General features: G+C 45.6%; 1 pseudogene; it reads right to left on the bottom strand.

The window, feature by feature from the left end:
- Window positions 1-4,144: 4,144 nt before the first annotated feature.
- On the bottom strand, window positions 4,145-20,423 carry LOC147692291 (uncharacterized; annotated as a pseudogene).
- Window positions 20,424-21,474: the final 1,051 nt, after the last annotated feature.

The raw sequence follows: 21,474 nt of genomic DNA, 5'->3' as shown, positions 1-21,474 counted from the left end.
CCCTGAGACCTCCACCAGTGATCTGATGGCAGGCCAACAAGCCCTTGGAGAGACAATTCAAGGTGCCACACAGCAGCAGGTAGTCATCACAGGCCAGCCACTATTCAGGAAGGGTTCATGGTTCTTTCCAATAGCAGTAATTCTCCTTGTGCACAACAGATTCCCCAGGCAGTATGCATCACGCAGTTCCATGATCTCCACTAGTGTGTCTCTGCCCTGCTGACATATGACACCAGTAGTTATACTGTATTGTGCCTTTGAAGTTGGGGGTGGCTCAGAGGGTTTCCCTTTGAACCGACGATGTCTCCCCTAAATTTCAATCCTGTCTGCCCGGGGGCTGTGGAATGCAGGTCTTAATCTTTAGTGGGGCCATTATCTGGCTTCCAGAGGCCAAGTGTCAAAAACTCTCCCTCCAATCTATCCAGCCAGGCCCTCAAATGGCAGTGAACTGTCTTTCCAGTTGCATGCCCAATGGTCATAGATGTCTCTGAGGAATGTACAGGTGTGCTCCCCCATCCTCTGGTGTGGAATGGAGTCAAAGTAAAAGGCATACAAATAGTTTAAGAGCAAAGCAATGCCCACTTTCTAGAAGTGGCATTTCTAAGCAATTAATATCAAATCCCTATTTACTACAGGAGAGGGTTTGTCATTGTGAATTCAAAGGCAGGAAACATTATCTGGCTGCTTTACTGTAAGCCACTACTGCAGCTTGAAGTAATTTCAACCATTCCCCCATGTTAACCTAGGGGAAGAGCAAACCTCATAGGTAGTGAAAATGCACAAGAGTATTCTTCACTACCTGGGTGGGGAACACACATGTGTACCTGCCCTGCCTTTTTACTTGCACTTGCTTCACTGCTTAAGCAGGGCCGGACTGGGAACAGCAACCAGCCCTGGCAGATTGGTGCTCAACCTGCCACGGGAGTGGGGAGCTAGTAAAAAGCACTGCTCCCGCATTTGTTACTTGGGGCCGATATTGCAGCACTGCTGCAAAACCGTCCCACACCTCTGCAGCCCAATGGGGAAACGCCCAGTGCGGCTACGGCCAGTCTGGTCCTGTGCTTAAGACGTACGCCAGGGATGCCCTAGTAGTGGTGAAAAATCCGATCAGGATTGGCCAGGGGTTTAGATAGGTCAACCTGAGCATACGTGTAATTGCGCACACACAGGCCTGCAATGGCAGGCTTTGACACATGTTTAAAACATCATGCACGCAATTGTGCACACACAGGCCTGCAATTGCAGGTTTGAGACATTTTTAAAAGCATCAGGTAAGCACCACTTCCTAACGTGTGTTGTAAGGGCGTGCATACTTTCACACTGCATTTATGTGGCAAAGTGCCCAGGGCCCTAAGAACACAAAAAGAGAATCAGCCAACCCATGAGCAAAACGTTTAGGGAAACACTAACTGAAGCATGTCAGGTCGAACAGGAAGTGAAACTGCTTTGAGGAGCACAAGCAGCTCACAGCCAACTATAATATTCCAACCCTCCGCACATTGGGCATGCCAGCAGTGCTCCAAGTCTGTGCCACACATAAACAAACCCAGGACATAATGGAAAAGAAAGGCCCAACCCCTCCAGTCTCTGCACATAGGCACCTCTGCGCAACAGACAGAGACAGCTCCCAAGATTTGCTGCAGCTGAATCTTGCATATGTTCAGCAGTATCACAAGAAAGCACCCTACCCTCAAAAGCCTAGCGCAAAATGATGGGGACAACTTACAGAACATAACGATGCACCCCTAAAGTGTCCCATATCCCACCGATATTCACCAAATAATCAAATGCCATGCTGATCTTCTGCCCAACCCCTGTTTTACACTCGTAGCACCAGCATTATTTGTACTGTAAAAAGTGGGCTCCACGGAGCTAGTTAAATAAATTATAAAGGCGCCTTAGCCCGGTAAAGAAATCCCTCAGAAAATATGCCAGGCCAAGGCACAGGAATCACTCCCATGCCAGTCCCAACAACACCAACAGCCCTAGTCTACCAACTTACTTGGAAGAGGGTCCTAGGAGGCTCACAGAACACGGCGGGCAGCAGGAATATGCTGCAAATGGCCAGAGCTGCATATGGCAGTGTATGCCAGTGCTGGAGACTACACATGTGAATGCATGTAGTACGATGCGTATACGTACGGACGTATGGCGTGCTCTTGGGCAAAACCATGTTAGCGGATTTTGGAGGTGGGACGTATTTTGGGCGGCGGCTGCAACAAGCTTCACTTTCCCACATTGTGCGCTCGGCGTCCCTGGTGACTTATAACTGCGCGCTGGGGTGCAGCGGCGCACAGTTTCGGAGCCATAGACAGTGATTTACTCGATCATTAACCCCAGCATTAGAAATCTACAGTGCTAATGGATTTTATGGATTCCGTACGATTTTTTTGGGTGGTTAGCTCGTCTTCCAGCTGAGAGATTCTGGGTTCTGCTTCTCCCATTCTTGATGAGAAGTCGGCGCATGACTTGGCAACTCTTCTAATTGAGTTTTGAAGTTTCCGATAGGCGCCTTGTGTTCTTGAACTCTCAGTTCTTGTTTCTTCACTTAAGGCCATGATGGTCTGATATATTATAGGGAGTGTGATTCCTTCTGGATTTACCTCAGCAGTCTGAGTATCATCGCCTGGTTGGGTCTTGGGCAGAGTATCTTTATCATGCAAGCCAATTGAGAAGGAATAAACTCAGGTCAGTGAGCCTGCCATACCCTTAGACTGTCCCTCTAAGGTGGTATTTTCATGCGGACTGGCCATATCACCTTGACCCAGTAATGTTTTGTCATTCTCCTCCTCCCAGAGCAGGCTGCTACTGTCGCTCTCATCTGCCGCCCAGTCATTAACTGAGTGCTCCTCCCCCGAGGAGTTTGAATAGTCCGACAATGAATAAAACTTATCAACTACCTCCTCATCTTTATCTTTATCTTTAGAGGTTATTGTATTATCCCCTCCGGAGCAGGTAAAGGGGTTGGTTGGTGCGTTAGTCTGCGTGCACTCTAAAGAGACTACTAGTCCCATAATGCAGTACAAAAGGGGGTGGTGATGGACGGAGCATCTAAACCAATAAAACGCTCACACCCAGTCAACAGATCTGGGTTTAATCCATCACCGTTCTTTAGCCCACTGTGCCACCCCAGTTCAGACATGGCCATATGCCAATCAGTCTGACCCTGTGCCTCATGGGAACAGTCCAGCCTACACTGCCAAGCCATGCCTTCCCTGGACTGGAAACCAGCTTCCTAGGACCGATTTCTCGCATTACAGCCATCTTCAGCCAGGCTTGCTTGAATCCAGTGGCAAAGTGAGCAAGGGACTCACGTCCGTGCATACCCTGCCAACTTATGGCGAACAAAGCGTTACAAAAGGGGGTGGTGATGGGGGGTCCCATAATCCAGCAGTTTCGTTTAGCAGCAGGGTCAGTACCATTGTTGCCCACAGGGGAGTTACCAACAGGGGGGGGGCTAACTGTCGGCTCCCCGGTATCCAGAGTGGTGGGTAGACCATCTTCAGCGCACATCCCGGTGCCCAATGTCGCACCAGGGGCAGTCAGCTCTTCCTGTGAATTCGCCTTGCCTTGAGAAACTGTTCTCAGGGACTGTGGGAGTAGCATCAGCAGCAGCAGCAGTGGTGGCTGGCATAAGTATGTCATGCTTCACTTTTACAGTGCCTTTAGAGCTGGCAGGGGGCTCCCGTAATGTTTTGTTTTTCTCACCATGTAGCTTGAACAGAGCAGGCACCGTTTTCTTGAAGGGATTCTTTTTCTGTTCCCCGAGGTTTATAGAGCCTTCTAACGATGTGCCGGCAGAGCAGTGTTTCTTCACGTCGGAGCACACCATCGCTGCAGCACCTGAAACTGACTGCTGCCCGGCGGTGCTCCCAGGGGGATCATGGTTCTTAATGCTCCTTTCTCCTGTCTTCGGCGGCATCACCTCAGCAAGGTAGGCACAGTGTACCGGTGGGGAGAGCGCACTAGGAGTTTTCCATGGCGCCAGCAGACACGGCAGCAGCACTCCCCAAAGTCAGGACCGAAACCGCCAAAGCATGCAGGGGAGGTCATCAGGGATCCGCGAGTCCGGTAGATTTTGCTGCAATGCAATTCAGGGGTCCAAAATTGGAGAGTGAAGGTTTGGCAGGAGGGGAAGCAGTGGTCAGCTCACACAGTCACAGTAGGTGCCACCATCTTGCCTCGCCATGATTCGAGCATCCTGATTGAAAAATGAATCATGTGAAAATTGTGCATTAAAATGCACTAGTAAATGCCAATTTTTTTAAAACGTTTTTTGGGGAAGAGAACCCCTCACCCTTTGTTCTCCCCTAGAAGAATATATAATTTCAATTATGCAATTATGTAACTTCAGCAACGTTAATTATTGTGATGTCATCAGGATTAAGGTTATGTGACATCACTTCTTGGGGTGATGCAGGGTTAAACATCATATGCTGTCATTTCCTGTGACAACAAAAGGGGTATAAGTAGGCTTTTTTATGTTCAGTTCATATTTTTGGTTAATTCTGGGGTTTTTTCAGTGTTTTCAATACCTTAAAAAATATCAGTGGTTGTCAGTGGTTACACATTTTTGCGCCATTAAAAACAGCAGAAACAGTGTTTTTCTGGTGTTTATGGAATATTTTGCTTTTATTATTGCTTGCTTTCTGCCCTGATAGTGCATGGTATATAGACAATGTACTTACAGTGTATATGAGGTCCAAATAAATTTTTACAAATCATACTTACTGTAGTAAATACAATACTTCTTCAGTGAGTCATAGGGTCATGTGCACTCTCTTTTCCCTTCCCATATAAATTGCTATCTGTGAAAAGGCCCTCTCAACATTGGTACTTGAGACGGGAAACGACAAAGCAGCCAGTGCACAATTTGCTAACTTTGGCCACTGACATAGCTTCCCATGCCAATACTGGTGCACATTTGAAAGTCTAAAGAAAATTCTCCTTTACGGAAGGGATCTAGAACTTGTGCAGAGTACCACAGTAAGGCCTCATTGACTTTAAATGCCATGTCTGGTGAAGGGTCATTTCTATGCATCATTGCAAACCATTTCTCATACAATGTAAAATAAAAGTTCCTGAATTGCTCCTCAATATTTCTTTGCTTACCAAGTGGCAAGCACTCTAACATGGAACATGCTGCATTGCCAAAGTCACTAAAAGTGTCGCCCAGCCTACTCTCAAGGAGATGTTTCACATCTCTTGAACACTTGGTAGACAAGGGTGTTTACAGACTCTAGTTTTTTTATAAAGTCTATTACAGCAGTCATGTTTTCCTGTTAAAATCTAGGAATGCAGTAGAGTTTACTTTTTTTCACATCACTTTCAATATGTGGCCGAAGATCTTCACATTTCTTGACTTTGGCATCATCACTCAGCAAATATTCTGTACGGTTGTCACATGGGTAATCAAGCATTCTTGGCCTCTAGAACTGAGAACCACCAACTAAGTGACAAAGTTGGGACAACTCTTTCTTTGATGCCCCATAAAGCACACAATGGGAAATGTTTGCATTTTAGTTTCTGCGCATAACAAAACAGTGCACCAGAATAGACTATAAAGTCAACAGCATTTTTCATTCACTCTGAAGATTGTAGAGAGGCTTTCAGCATACCATCTAAAAAGTGGCAAGGATCTCTTACAATGAAGCACTTCAGCTCAGGTATCGATTTTGACAGATCATCACCCAACTTTTTAATATATGTAGCTGAATCACTACAAATACAAACAATATCACTCCAATCAAGTTAAACTTGGCAAGAACGTTTTGCAGCAGTAGTCCAAGTGTGCAAGTATTTTTCAGTGTTTATATGTTTACACTGGTGAGGGCCTTTTCCCTTTTGGTGGGGTTTTTCCAGTTATTATAGATTTAAACCTAAAACATGATAGCCTTGGTATATGATGTGACTTCAGCTACCCCTGGCAATTTGGTGAATCCATCTCCATGTGCTTGTGTGGTGTTCATTTGCACCCAGGAATTATTTGGCACCATATATATTGATTGTTTTTAATCCCAATTAGATTTCACTCACAGTGTCACTCATAGGGTGCAGAATCTCACATATAAGCACACTTAAATAGTCATAATGTCACAGAAGACCAAACTGGGAACTTGACAGCTATGAGAAAAGCCACCTCCCCATGACAGTGATGACAGACCGAGAAGGCACATGAAAGGAGTGCTACAGAGGCACATGCGAAGACAGCTAGATCACTTTTTAGCAGTGTTAGACCTAGGATCCCTGGTTGGCTGAGGTAGGTACCTTAGGTCAAATAGGGCCCTGAATTTCCATGTCAGGAAAAGGAAGGTCACCTTCTGAGATAGCCCCCGCTCACCCCCTTGGTAGCTTGGCACGAGCAGCCAGGCTTATCTTCAAGGCAAATGTGTAAAGTATTTGCAAAAGCGCTCACAGCAACCCAATGATGACACCACAAATAGACTCCACATGGGTTTTAATAAAAACGAGTATAAATTTGATTTAAAAAGATATATAAGACCACACAATATAAATCTAACATATGCGTATTTGTAATATTCCTCCTGGCCGATTGTTAAGCCAGCCAGCCCTGGTAAGTTCTGGCGATATTATTGAGCACGTCTAAATATTCCACTGTAACCCTAATACCATGTTATGCAGTTTCTAATGCTAGAATCAGGCACTTTGCAATGCAAAAATATTGCAATGCGTAAAAGAACAATCAGGTACTTTGCAATGTAAAAATAATGTGATGCGTAACACAACAATCAGGCACTTTGCAATGTAAAAATAATGTGATGCGTAACCCAACAGCCAGGCACTTTGCAATGTAAAAATATTGCAATGTGTAACGCAGCAATCAGGTACTTTGCAATGTAAAAATAATGCAATGGGTAATACAATCACCAGGTACGTCGTTATGCAGAAATAAGGCAATGCGTAATACACTAATCAGGTAGTTCGTTATGCAGGAATAATGCAATGCGTAATACGCTAATGAGGTAGTTTGTTATGCAGAAACAATGCAATGCGTCATATGACAGGTAGTTAGTTATGCAGAAATAATGCCATGCGTCATACACTAATCAGGTAGTTCGTTATGCAGGAATAATGCACTAGGTAATACACTAATCAGGTACTCCGTTATGCAGAAATGATGCAATGTGTAATACGACAGTCAGGTACTCGGTTCTGCAGAAATAAGATAATGCGTAGTAGACTCCAGCACCGATCCTAGTGCCTTGGGCGGTCTCTGCGCCACTCATTCTGACTTGCAGTCAGCCTCTGTTAACAGTTGCCCCCAACACGGGCCAAAGCAGAGGCTCGTGCTGCAGGAATGAGAGAGAGGCCGAGAGCATCTGAGCCTGCACCCCACCCCAGGGGTCGACACACGTTACCTGGGGGGTGCAAACTCACTCTCCTCTCCTCTCCTCACCCAGCGACTTGGGCCTCCGATGCAATCTTTGTGAATGGGCAACGGCAGGCTCGGGCCGGCGGCTCAGCTCCTCCGGGGATGCCGGTCCAGGCCGCTACAGCTACGAAGATCTCAGGCTGCCACAGGGCACACGCACACAGTGTCGCTGAGACTCCCTTGAGCTTCGGATGCACGATCACCGGGCAATCAACACGAAGGTCTCAGGCTGCACGAAGATCATGCACACAGCATCGCTGAGACTCACGTTAACTCTGGGAGCACGATAACAAGGCAATCCTCACGAAGGTCTCACGCTGCACAAAGCACTAGCACATAGCTTCGATGAGTCTCACTTGGATTCCAGGTGTGCACAATAACAAGGCAATCCTAGCAAAGGTCTAATGCTGCACAAAGCAAACGCACACAGCATTGATGAGACTCACTTGGATTCCGGTGCACATGATAACTGGACAATTCTCACAAAGGATTCAGGCTGCAAAAAGCACACGCACACAGCGTGGCTGATCCTTGCTTGGATTCCAGGTGCCCACGATCACAGAGACTCCTTACGAGGGTCTCAGGCTGCAACACGCACATGCACACAACGCCGCTGAGACTCTCCTAGATCTTTTGTGTTCCTGAGTTTCCGCAACAGGGAGCCAGCTCACCTCAGGCCCCTGGGGATAAGTTACTTCAGGACACAGCACAGCACAGTCCTTTCAAGCAGGGGGACACAGTACACAGCAAAGTCCCTTTAGCCGTTCCTTGGTTAAAACAGCAAACTGCAGGCCAGCCCCAGAACACACAGCAAGGGTCAGTCCTTTCCTTCAGTCTCTTCAGTTGTTTCTTCCTTGGCAAAGGTTCCTCTTGACCACGAAGTAGCTCCAGTCTTGTTCAATCTTGATCAAGCCATTCTCCACAGTTCAGGGGCTTCAGCTCTTATAGTTATACACCTCAATGGCTTTGAAGTCTTTGTGCTCAGGGGGGCACTGACCCCTGTTCAAACCAGTTCTGGGTGCCTCCCTGCCAGTGACACCTTCTTCCTTTGATTAGTGGGGGTATGGATTCTCAATCACTCAGCAGGAGATGGGCCAATTGTTTCATAGCAGCAACCCAGGCCTTTTCACCTCTAGGGGCTACTCCTCCCCCTACACTCCAGATGCAGGTCAGCCTGTTACTGTCTCACCTCCTCCCCTGGGTCAAGACATTCCCCAGATCATATCGCTTTCAAATCCAGACAGTCAATCTACAACCAGGCAGAGACACATAGAAATGTTAGAGCGCAAATACCCAGCTACTTCTAAAAGAGTGGCTTCTAAACACAAAGTGCAAAAACCACCTTCATGGAAGGATGTGTTATTACATGGTGAGTTTAGGCATACTAAACTTCACCTCTCCATCTTAAGCCTTTGCAGAAATAGGCTGGAGAACATATTACACAGCCTCCCCATTCTGCCCTATGGGCAAGATGACCTTTCAACAGTGAAATACTAAATGGAGATTATTTAATTATCCGGACATGGTACACACCTCCGTACATGTCCTCCCTTTCAAAAACACTGCACCCAGCCCAGTGGGTACCCTGGATCTACCATAGGGGTGTCTGGTGTGCATAGAAAGGGAAGGGTAAGGTCTGGCAAGTGAGTGCACTAGTCAGAACAACATGGCAGTTTAACAAACTGTGCGCAGGCACTGCAATGGCAGGTCTGAGTTCCCTTTTTAAGGCTACTTGTGTGGGTGGCACAATTAGTGCTGCAGGCCCACTAGTAGCATTTGCATTACCAGCCCTGGAATACATAGTGAACTTTACTAGGGACTTTACTAGTAAGGCAAATATACCAGTCATGGACAACCAATTACCATTACCCTTTATACAGGGAGCACTTGCACTTTGACACTGTTTAGCAGTGGAAAAGTGTCAAACGCATCTAAGTTGGCTACACCATTTAGGAATAAAGGTCTAGGGGGAAAGCAAAAAGTTTAGGGAACTTTAGCCAAAAAGGGCCAAGTCCTACAAACAAACTCTTTTATGAACTTATGAACACTGCTGTACTCGTCCAAGCCATTGAGGGCCTACCTCAAGCAGTCCAAAAAAGAGAGTTATTGGAAAGGGGAGTATGTTGAATTACTGAAACTCCTCCATAGGGAACTGAGGTCCGCTCTAAGGAGGAAGGCTCTAAGGAGGAAGAATTAGAGTTGTCAAAACGGCCAAAAATGCAGGTGACAATAGAGAACTGGACAGCAGCATTTCTCCAATATAAGAGTGTATACTTTGAAAAGTACTGGAAGAGGTCGTAGTACTCTTTAAGTACATCGATGTTATCAGGAAGGCACAGTTGAATTATCTGGCTATACCGTGGCCCAATATGAAGAGGAATTCCAGACTTGTATGGCAGTAAACCTGGATGCACAATGGGGGAACTGGACACTGACTTATGGCAGCACACCATAGGCCCGGCAAAATTTGGGAAAACCATTTTTACTGGCAGTGGTATGCTAATTATTTATAAGCCCTTTCAGGGGCACTTCACCCGGGGAAGGGCGGGGGTTCAGGCAAAGGACAGCTTAGCCAGGTCGGGGCCTGTTGAGACTACAATAAAGGACCCGGCACAAGAGAACTTTGTAAGTTCCGACATGAATGTTCAAAGTGTGCAAGCATACACCCACTGACACCTGCTTTGGGGTGGATGGGGCAAGTTATACACCAGGTTACGGACAGCATCAGGGGGGCTCGAGAGGACAATAGGGGGTCCCACCAGGACAATAGCATTGTCAGGCCATGGGCTAAATATCAAGTAGGAGTGGACAGGGATCTGGAGGGAAGGGCTTGTATGCCCATTAACTTACAGACTTGCATTTTGGCACTCACATTGATAGGACTGATGTTGTTGCTAGGTTGCTGCTATGAGGTTTTAGAGATGGTTTCAGACTGAGTTATGATGGCCCAAGGGTGTGCCGCTGATCGGCTAACTTGAAGTCAGCAAATAATCATGCCCAAGTGGTGAGGGAGAAGCTAAGCAAGGAGATTCAGAAAGGTCGGATGGCAGGTCCCTTTGAGGATTGGCCTATGGAACACCTTATTGTGTCCCCCATCGGAGTGGGACCCATTTCCATCTGAACAAGTTTTGGTGATATATTTATCTGTAGATGTGGCCTTGGCATTAGTGGAAAAGGTAGAACAGGGGTTACTGATAGCTAAGAGCTACATCAAGTCTGTCTTCCATTTGTTGCCTTTCAAATTTCAACTGCTGGGCTTCCATTTCCTAGGACAATGGTATGTGGATAAAGCGCTCCTAATGGGTTGCTCCATTCTTTGTGCTTTATTTGAGTGCTTTAGCACATTTGTCCAGTGGCTATTCGTTTGGTACACTGGCCATGACCATTTGACACATTATTTGGATGATTCTTTCTTTGTAGGTATCCCCGGTTCTGGGGACAGGAACAGACTAATTTGCATATAGCCAGGTTCTGAGCTGGGATGGTGCAGTGAGCTAAAAAACGGTGTTGGATCTAGCCCTGATCTCTTGACTGGGTGAAAGTATTCTGCTTAATTCAGAAACTCTGTCCATCACCACCCCTTGTTGTTAAATATTTTGTCCACCCTAAGCGTGGAAGGGTATACTCAGATGTGAGTCCCTTGCTCATTGCACCATCAGGATTCAAGCAAGCCGGGCCGACGACGGCTGAAATGCCAGAAACCGGTCCCCGGTAGCTTGTTTCCTTCCCAGTGTAAGAATTGGCTTGGTAGTTTGGTTTGCCCTGTTTCCATCATGCACGGGGACAGGAACAGACTAATTTGCATATAGCCAGGTTCTGAGCTGGGATGGTGCAGTGAGCTAAAAAACGGTGTTGGATCTAGCCCTGATCTCTTGACTGGGTGAGAGTATTCTGCTTAATTCAGAAACTCTGTCCATCACCACCCCTTGTTGTTAAATATTTTGTCCACTCTAAGCGTGGAAGGGTATACTCAGATGTGAGTCCCTTGCTCATTGCACCATCAGGATTCAAGCAAGCCGGGCCGACGATGGCTGAAATGCCAGAAACCGGTCCCCGGTAGCTTGTTTCCTTCCCAGTGTAAGAATTGGCTTGGTAGTTTGGTTTGCCCTGTTCCCATCATGCACGGGGACAGGAACAGACTAATTTGCATATAGCCAGGTTCTGAGCTGGGATGGTGCAGTGAGCTAAAAAACGGTGTTGGATCTAGCCCTGATCTCTTGACTGGGTGAGAGTATTCTGCTTAATTCAGAAACTCTGTCCATCACCACCCCTTGTTGTTAAATATTTTGTCCACCCTAAGCGTGGAAGGGTATACTCAGATGTGAGTCCCTTGCTCATTGCACCATCAGGATTCAAGCAAGCCGGGCCGACGATGGCTGAAATGCCAGAAACCGGTCCCCGGTAGCTTGTTTCCTTCCCAGTGTAAGAATTGGCTTGGTAGTTTGGTTTGCCCTGTTCCCATCATGCACGGGGACAGGAACAGACTAATTTGCATATAGCCAGGTTCTGAGCTGGGATGGTGCAGTGAGCTAAAAAACGGTGTTGGATCTAGCCCTGATCTCTTGACTGGGTGAGAGTATTCTACTTAATTCAGAAACTCTGTCCATCACCACCCCTTGTTGTTAAATATTTTGTCCACCCTAAGCGTGGAAGGGTATACTCAGATGTGAGTCCCTTGCTCATTGCACCATCAGGATTCAAGCAAGCCGGGCCGACGACGGCTGAAATGCCAGAAACCGGTCCCCGGTAGCTTGTTTCCTTCCCAGTGTAAGAATTGGCTTGGTAGTTTGGTTTGCCCTGTTCCCATCATGCACGGGGACAGGAACAGACTAATTTGCATATAGCCAGGTTCTGAGCTGGGATGGTGCAGTGAGCTAAAAAACGGTGTTGGATCTAGCCCTGATCTCTTGACTGGGTGAGAGTATTCTGCTTAATTCAGAAACTCTGTCCATCACCACCCCTTGTTGTTAAATATTTTGTCCACCCTAAGCGTGGAAGGGTATACTCAGATGTGAATCCCTTGCTCATTGCACCATCAGGATTCAAGCAAGCCGGGCCGACGACGGCTGAAATGCCAGAAACCGGTCCCCGGTAGCTTGTTTCCTTCCCAGTGTAAGAATTGGCTTGGTAGTTTGGTTTGCCCTGTTCCCATCATGCACGGGGACAGGAACAGACTAATTTGCATATAGCCAGGTTCTGAGCTGGGATGGTGCAGTGAGCTAAAAAACGGCGTTGGATCTAGCCCTGATCTCTTGACTGGGTGAGAGTATTCTGCTTAATTCAGAAACTCTGTCCATCACCACCCCTTGTTGTTAAATATTTTGTCCACCCTAAGCGTGGAAGGGTATACTCAGATGTGAGTCCCTTGCTCATTGCACCATCAGGATTCAAGCAACCCGGGCCGACGACGGCTGAAATGCCAGAAACCGGTCCCCGGTAGCTTGTTTCCTTCCCAGTGTAAGAATTGGCTTGGTAGTTTGGCTTGCCCTGTTCCCATCATGCACGGGGACAGGAACAGACTAATTTGCATATAGCCAGGTTCTGAGCTGGGATGGTGCAGTGAGCTAAAAAACGTTGTTGGATCTAGCCCTGATCTCTTGACTGGGTGAGAGTATTCTGCTTAATTCAGAAACTCTGTCCATCACCACCCCTTGTTGTTAAATATTTTGTCCACCCTAAGCGTGGAAGGGTATACTCAGATGTGAGTCCCTTGCTCATTGCACCATCAGGATTCAAGCAAGCCGGGCCGACGACTGCTGAAATGCCAGAAACCGGACCCCGGTAGCTTGTTTCCTTCCCAGTGTAAGAATTGGCTTGGTAGTTTGGTTTGCCCTGTTCCCATCATGCACGGGGACAGGAACAGACTAATTTGCATATAGCCAGGTTCTGAGCTGGGATGGTGCAGTGAGCTAAAAAACGGTGTTGGATCTTGCCCTGATCTCTTGACTGGGTGAGAGTATTCTGCTTAATTCAGAAACTCTGTCCATCACCACCCCTTGTTGTTAAATATTTTGTCCACCCTAAGCGTGGAAGGGTATACTCAGATGTGAGTCCCTTGCTCATTGCACCATCAGGATTCAAGCAAGCTGGGCCGACGGCTGAAATGCCAGAAACCGGTCCCCGGTAGCTTGTTTCCTTCCCAGTGTAAGAATTGGCTTGGTAGTTTGGTTTGCCCTGTTCCCATCATGCACGGGGACAGGAACAGACTAATTTGCATATAGCCAGGTTCTGAGCTGGGATGGTGCAGTGAGCTAAAAAACGGTGTTGGATCTAGCCCTGATCTCTTGACTGGGTGAGAGTATTCTGCTTAATTCAGAAACTCTGTCCATCACCACCCCTTGTTGTTAAATATTTTGTCCACCCTAAGCGTGGAAGGGTATACTCAGATGTGAGTCCCTTGCTCATTGCACCATCAGGATTCAAGCAAGCTGGGCCGACGGCTGAAATGCCAGAAACCGGTCCCCAGTAGCTTGTTTCCTTCCCAGTGTAAGAATTGGCTTGGTAGTTTGGTTTGCCCTGTTCCCATCATGCACGGGGACAGGAACAGATAATTTGCATATAGCCAGGTTCTGAGCTGGGATGGTGCAGTGAGCTAAAAAACGTTGTTGGATCTAGCCCTGATCTTCTGACTGGGTGAGAGTATTCTGCTTAATTCAGAAACTCTGTCCATCACCAACCCTTGTTGTTAAATATTTTGTCCACCCTAAGCGTGGAAGGGTATACTCAGATGTGAGTCCCTTGCTCATTGCACCATCAGGATTCAAGCAAGCCGGGCCGACGACGGCTGAAATGCCAGAAACCGGTCCCCGGTAGCTTGTTTCCTTCCCAGTGTAAGAATTGGCTTGGTAGTTTGGTTTGCCCTGTGCCCATCATGCACGGGGACAGGAACAGACTAATTTGCATATAGCCAGGATCTGAGCTGGGATGGTGCAGTGAGCTAAAAAACGGTGTTGGATCTAGCCCTGATCTCTTGAGTGGGTGAGAGTATTCTGCTTAATTCAGAAACTCTGTCCATCACCACCCCTTGTTGTTAAATATTTTGTCCACCCTAAGCGTGGAAGGGTATACTCAGATGTGAGTCCCTTGCTCATTGCACCATCAGGATTCAAGCAAGCCGGGCCGACGACGGCTGAAATGCCAGAAACCGGTCCCCGGTAGCTTGTTTCCTTCCCAGTGTAAGAATTGGCTTGGTAGTTTGGTTTGCCCTGTTCCCATCATGCACGGGGACAGGAACAGACTAATTTGCATATAGCCAGGTTCTGAGCTGGGATGGTGCAGTGAGCTAAAAAACGGTGTTGGATCTAGCCCTGATCTCTTGACTGGGTGAGAGTATTCTGCTTAATTCAGAAACTCTGTCCATCACCACCCCTTGTTGTTAAATATTTTGTCCACCCTAAGCGTGGAAGGGTATACTCAGATGTGAGTCCCTTGCTCATTGCACCATCAGGATTCAAGCAAGCCGGGCCGACGACGGCTGAAATGCCAGAAACCGGTCCCTGGTAGCTTGTTTCCTTCCCAGTGTAAGAATTGGCCTGGTAGTTTGGTTTGCCCTGTTCCCATCATGCACGGGGACAGGAACAGACTAATTTGCATATAGCCAGGTTCTGAGCTGGGATGGTGCAGTGAGCTAAAAAACGGTGTTGGACCTAGCCCTGATCTCTTGACTGGGTGAGAGTATTCTGCTTAATTCAGAAACTCTGTCCATCACCACCCCTTGTTGTTAAATATTTGAGTGCTTTAGCACATTTGTCCAGTGGCTATTCGTTTGGTACACTGGCCATGACCATTTGACACATTATTTGGATGATTCTTTCTTTGTAGGTATCCCCGGTTCTGGAGACTGCCAACGCTTGCTAGACAGCTTCCAGGAGCTCATGGGTAGCTTTGGTGTTCCATTGGCTCCAGAGAAGATGGTGGGGCCCAGTTCTGTCTTGTCTTTTCTTGTTATTGAGATAGATTCAACTGCCAAGGAGGAACAGATCCTGAGGGGAAAAAATACCATTCAGAACTTGCTGAACACAATGCTGGGTAAACAAAGGTGATTGTAAATGAGGTGCAGGTCTTGTTGGGTCACCTGAACTTCTCCTGCACGGTAGGGAGAGCAGGGAGAACTTTCTGTAAATTACTAGGTTTGTCTCTATCAGGACTGCCCTAACCTCATCCTCATATCAGGTTGTAGGCAGGTGTTAAGGAGGATCTGAGAATGTAGAGGACTTTCTTACAAGCCTTCAATGGGATTCCACTAGCAGCTTTGTCTGACATGGAATGGGCTGCCCAATTTTTTTCAGATGGAGCAGGAGGTTACAGGTTTGGCCTTTATTGGCAAGGTCATTAGTGTGTAGAAGATTGACCTGAGACATGGTAAGGGGGTAGGCGTAGTATTGCCTTCTTAGAATTTGTCCCCAGGGTGGTGGCGGTAGGGCTATGGGGGAACAGCTGGCACATAGGAGAGTACTTTTCAGAGTTGACAACATGTGGGTTGTGCATATAGTTAACAGGCTGTCCGCAGGGAGCCACAGTTGTGGCAGCTGCTGAAAGTTTTTGTATTGTAAGGCTTGAGACTTTACATTATTGTTGGAGCCCAACACGTGCCTCGTGTGAACAATGACATTGCCGATGCTTTGTCATGTTCACAGTGGTAGAGATTCCAGGGGCTGGCCATGGAGGCGGACCAAGTGAAGAGATTTGGTCCCTTGGAGAGAGAGGAAGCTCCAATTGAGTCTCTAAGCTATTTCCACAATGAGGGCATACTATCAAGCTTAGTCTGAATTTTTGGGGGTTCCACGTGGTGGTTGCAGGAATGGGAGAGGGTGGTGGAAGTTGTGCAATTTATACTCTCACTCATAGAGAAAGGTCAAAAGTAACAATTTTGGGCAAGGTCTTATGGGGCTACGCCCCCTCTGCTGGCAAACAGGGGAAAAGGATTTTGGAGAGTTGTGTAAGGGAAGCAGGGCTAGGTGCTCAGATTCAGAGGCCTTTGACCCTGGATATCTTGAATGAAGCACTTAAGAGCACCCAGAGTTTGCTCAAACAAGAGTGAGACAGTTTTATTTTCAATGCTGATGTCATGGGTGTTTTTTTGGGGCATAGTATTTGGGGCAGGGGGACAAGGGGTTTGCTATGGGAAGAGGTGCATTGCAGTGAAGAAGGTTTGCATGTTTGGTTGTACAAGTTTTAGACTGACCAAAGGAAAGAGGGAAAAAGCATTCTCCCATGGTGGGTATTTGCCCGGTACATTGGGCTTCTGCCCTGCGGCCAGGGACAGCCATTGAGGGGAAGTTGTTTAAGCACATGGATGGTAAGCCTGTTACTTCTTTGCAACTGTTGCTCATTTTGTGCAAGGTGCCAGTATTGATTGGCTTGGACCTGAGAGGATTTGGCACTCATTCCTTCAGGATTGAGGGAGCTACAGAAGCGGTCAGGTGGGGTTGGGGTCAATGGAGCATCATGGATAGGGTGACCAACTGGTATGAGTGTAAATTGAGGATTGTGAGGGTAAAAATTCAGGACAATGTGTCAAAACTTTGAACAAAAATTCTGAACGGAAGGTCAAAATTAAGGTCAAAAATTCAGGACAAAGGATAAGTTTTGCAGACACTACAAAGGAGGTCGCGCAATAGTATAGAAGTAAGTAAATAGACAATAAACATAAGTACAAGTCAAAATATGTTTATATTAGGTTCAAAAGTAATACAGCACACCAAGCTAAATTTGACCACTAATGTAAGTAACAAGATTTTCCCCCCTTATTATGATTGCTATAACCTGGACTACCAGACGGTAGCAATAATAATGTTTGTGCAGATTTTTTAAATTGTACTTTTTCTCAGAACTAACAACTTCAGAAGTTCTTTGTTCCTAAAAGAAAATTGGCAGAAGTCTGAGCACAGATTTTTCATGTCCACCTGGATCTGCAATTCTTCCTTAACAAGCTCAACATCACACCCATTTTGAATGTCAATCCAGGTGAACTTCAACTGAGAAATAATACTCTCTGTAGGAGTATTGCTGCCTGGCAAGTTAAGTATAAATGCAACACAAAAAGATGATGGAAATAAAATGTTGGTGCTGCCCAGCCCTCACCAGTCGTTCGTTGGCTGGGAACAAAGTAAGCCACTGTGTTGGGACATGCCAAAAAAAAGGCTGTCAATCTAGGTCCACAAAAGAAAACAAATTCTTTCAACTCTGCTGTTCGCTTATCTGAAGAAGAGGAATGACTGTAGACTTTTAGAATAAAGGATTCTACATCCATAGACAGTCCACTTGTTTGTTTGTTTGTTTGCTTGTTTAGTACAGTTGTGTACAATGTAGGCAGGACAGTTTGCAGACTGAATGTCTTCATTTGATCCCTTCAAACGCTGAAATACAGAATGATATTGCCCATTGTTGAAACTTGCATTGTCTCCACAGTAAGCAGCGACGTACTTCAATTTCAACCTATGCTTTTTTAATTTTGTTAAGATCTGCTAAACAATTGCTTAAGCAGTCTCAGTTGTATCCTCATAGAAATCCGGCAGAATGTAGGTCACACCGGAAGTGAAATTAAAGTGCTGCAACAAAAGTGGATATTGTTTAATGTCTCCTTTGTTTGAGGCATCGCTGCAAACTGAGAAATATCCATCTTTTAAGTCTTAATATGCTTGCTGCAACAATAGAGGTGCAAGCACATTCATTATTCGTTATGATACTTGATGCCTTTGTGCGGCCACAGGATGCTTTAATCGCAATGGATGAGTCAGGATAAATTACTTTGGATAGGTTGAAGCCACAATCCAGGGAGTGGTAGGAGATGTGATGCTTCACAGCATGGTACACCTGAGTCACTTCTAAAACTGTGACCTAAAATTGAAAAAAGAAATTACAAAGGTATAAGCAGCATGCAAATAAAGTCTCCACTGGTAAAGAAAATACTGGCCACAATGGGATTTAGAGTGAAGTGTCAGCTGCTAACCCAAAATCAATTATAATGTGCTCTTGATATAAACAGAGTGAGAAAAGCATGTTACATTCAACCTGGCTTGGTAAACACTGCTTAACATTTAAAGAGAGTAATAGAAAACTGCAAAATGACTTGCATAATCAATGTGGGAGTCTTAGAAAGAGTCTGACTAAGCAAGAAGAGTACACATGAATTACATACAACATACGTCATATTTTGACAAAGCAAGCTATGACTTACTTTAGCTACTTCTGGCTGAAAGCTTGGTTGCAGGTAGGATCAAATTATTCGTATATCAAGAGAGAGAGGGAGGACTAAATAGCTAGTCCAGATCCCCAAGGGTTTATATATGATATCAACAAGGACTAGCCAAAGGTGACCTATGTAGGACTCTAGGCTGTTTTTATCAGTAGGCAGCGGATCTATGATGATACAACGCATGTTATTACAACGCATGCTTTTACATCGCATTTTTTACAACGCAAAAACTTTTACAACGCATGTATTTACAACGAATGTTTTTACAACGCAGGTACCTTTACAACGCATACCATTACAACGTAAGTATTGGTAAATATATATTAATTTTATAATCGTAAATTAATTTAAAAAAATATAATTTAATGTAATTTAATTTTAATTTATTTTTACCCTGTACCCCTGTACCCCAAAAACCCAAAACTGACCCTGAACCCCAAAAAAACCCCTTTACCCAAAAACCCAAAACTGACTCTGAATCCCAAAAAAAACCCTTTACCCAAAAACTAAAAACTGACCCTGAACCCCAAAAATACCCCTTTACCCAAAAACCCAAAACTGACCCTGAACCCCAAAAATACCACTTTACCCAAAAACTAAAAACTGACCCTGAACCCCAAAAATACCCCTTTACCCAAAAACTAAAAACTGACCCTGAACCCCCAAAATACCCCTTTACCCAAAAACTAAAAACTGACCCTGAACCCCAAAAATACCCCTTTACCCAAAAACTAAAAACTGACCCTGAACCCCAAAAATACCCCTTTACCCAAAAACTAAAAACTGACCCTGAACCCTAAAAATACCCCTTTACCCAAAAACTAAAAACTGACCCTGAACCCCAAAAATACCCCTTTACCCAAAAACTAAAAACTGACCCTGAACCCCAAAAATACCCCTTTACCCAAAAACTAAAAACTGACCCTGAACCCCAAAAATACCCCTTTACCCAAAAACTAAAAACTGACCCTGAACCCCAAAAATACCCCTTTACCCAAAAACTAAAAACTGACCCTGAATCCTAAAAATACCCCTTTACCCAAAAACTAAAAACTGACCCTGAACCCTAAAAATACCCCTTTACCCAAAAACTAAAAACTGACCCTAAACCCCAAAAATACCCCTTTACCCAAAAACCCCAAACTGACCCTGAACCCTAAAAATACCCCTTTACCCCAAACATATAACATTTAAAATATAAATATATACTTACCAATACTTGCGTTGTAATGGTATGCGTTGTAAAGGTACCTGCGTTGTAAAAACATTCGTTGTAAATACATGCGTTGTAAAAGTTTTTGCGTTGTAAAAGTTGCGTTGTAATGGTATGTCGTTGTAAAAGTTGCGTTGTAAGTGATGTTTCCCGTAGGCAGCTAGTAGGTGTTCATGAAGCCCTCACCCACCAACCTAGTTGGTGGCATGCTTCATGAACACCTACTAGGTGCCTGCTGATAAATACTGCCTAGAGTCCTACATAGGTCACCTTTGGCTAGTCCTTGTTAGGATCAAATTATTGCCTTTTTCACCCTGCCTGAGGCACTTTTCTTATGTTTTGCTCCTGCCTCATGTATTTTGATATCACATTCTCCTCCATTGGCAATGAAAAAGACTTTATTACACAGGATGCACTTGGTATTGAACATATCTTTTGACGACTTCCGTATTTTGTGGTGTGTAAGTTCCCATACTGGTCTGTACTTCACAAAGCACTTTTTTCTTGGTTGACTCTGACAAGGAATGTGCAAGCTGAGTAGATGTTGCATCCGAATATGCCTCACAAACCGATGTGAACATTGCCTCTGCAGCACCTTTGTCTGGCTCATAATCAGACATTGTGTTCTTTTCTGAAAGTACTCTGTAAAATCCCAACAAACTTGAGATGTAGATGCATACTGTATTCAATCAAGAAAATGAAACTTATCAGGTGCTTACCTTCCTCAGGGTCACTGGAATGGCCCACCCACCACTGCCCCCTCAGGGGGTCCTGCCCAGAGAGGAATAGAAGGACTTCTATGTAGCCTTATCAATATTAAAGGCTTGTGATTGGAAGAGTTTGTCATATGGCTCTTTTCACACCTGACTGAATCTTTTTCATTTATGCTGACAGTCAGCTGTGAACACTTCGACCTGCAGCACCAAAGCAGAAGGAAAAAGAAAACCATTGTCCACATTAGTGTGTGTGCATCATTGTGGTGGTGGTGAGGTGAGGGAGTAAGCCTGGAGTTGGGTGACTGCAGGGAGTGAGGTGATGGAGGTAACAATATATTTTCTTTGTTTTTGACCCTATGTAAGAAGTTTTTCCATGTTATGTGTGATGACCACTAAGGTATGAATAATATGTTAGGAGGAATTGCGACTTGCAGTGTGGTGAAGGTGGGCAGACCGGGCTCCGCTCTGAGTGTACTCTGAATAAATAGATATTGTTCTTTTATTTTCTACTGTCTGACCGACTCTTGATTTGGTGTGGAAGGCTGAGAGGTGGCCGTGAGTGACGTGGGTGAACCTAATTGGGCCACTTCCTTCAGCTGGTACCCGAACAGGGACTCCATCGGGTGAACGACCCATCCCCATCTGTGGATGGGGGAGGACGAGGCTATTGCCGGGTCAGACTGACAGTTCAGGGATCCCTGTAAGAGAAGCATTGATTGCTTGCAGCTGGCCCTTTCATCCTGCCGGACAGTACTTCGCCCAGTGGTCATCCAGACTGGAGTCCTGAATGGCGAAACCCTTGGATTTGACCGCAGAGTCTGCAGTGGAGAATTATTTTGCTTGATTTGCATATATCAGATGAGTTTGTTTTGGTTCTTTGTGGCTATGGTACCATTTTGGTCTGCATTTGGTATGGTATGAAGACCGTCTTTGGGATAAAAATATTTTCAATTGT

Source organism: Lissotriton vulgaris, chromosome 9, assembly GCF_964263255.1.
Source record: "Lissotriton vulgaris chromosome 9, aLisVul1.2, whole genome shotgun sequence".
NCBI lineage: Eukaryota > Metazoa > Chordata > Amphibia > Caudata > Salamandridae > Lissotriton > Lissotriton vulgaris.
Note: the sequence above shows the minus strand (reverse complement) of the source record. Positions and strands in the feature narration are given on the sequence as shown.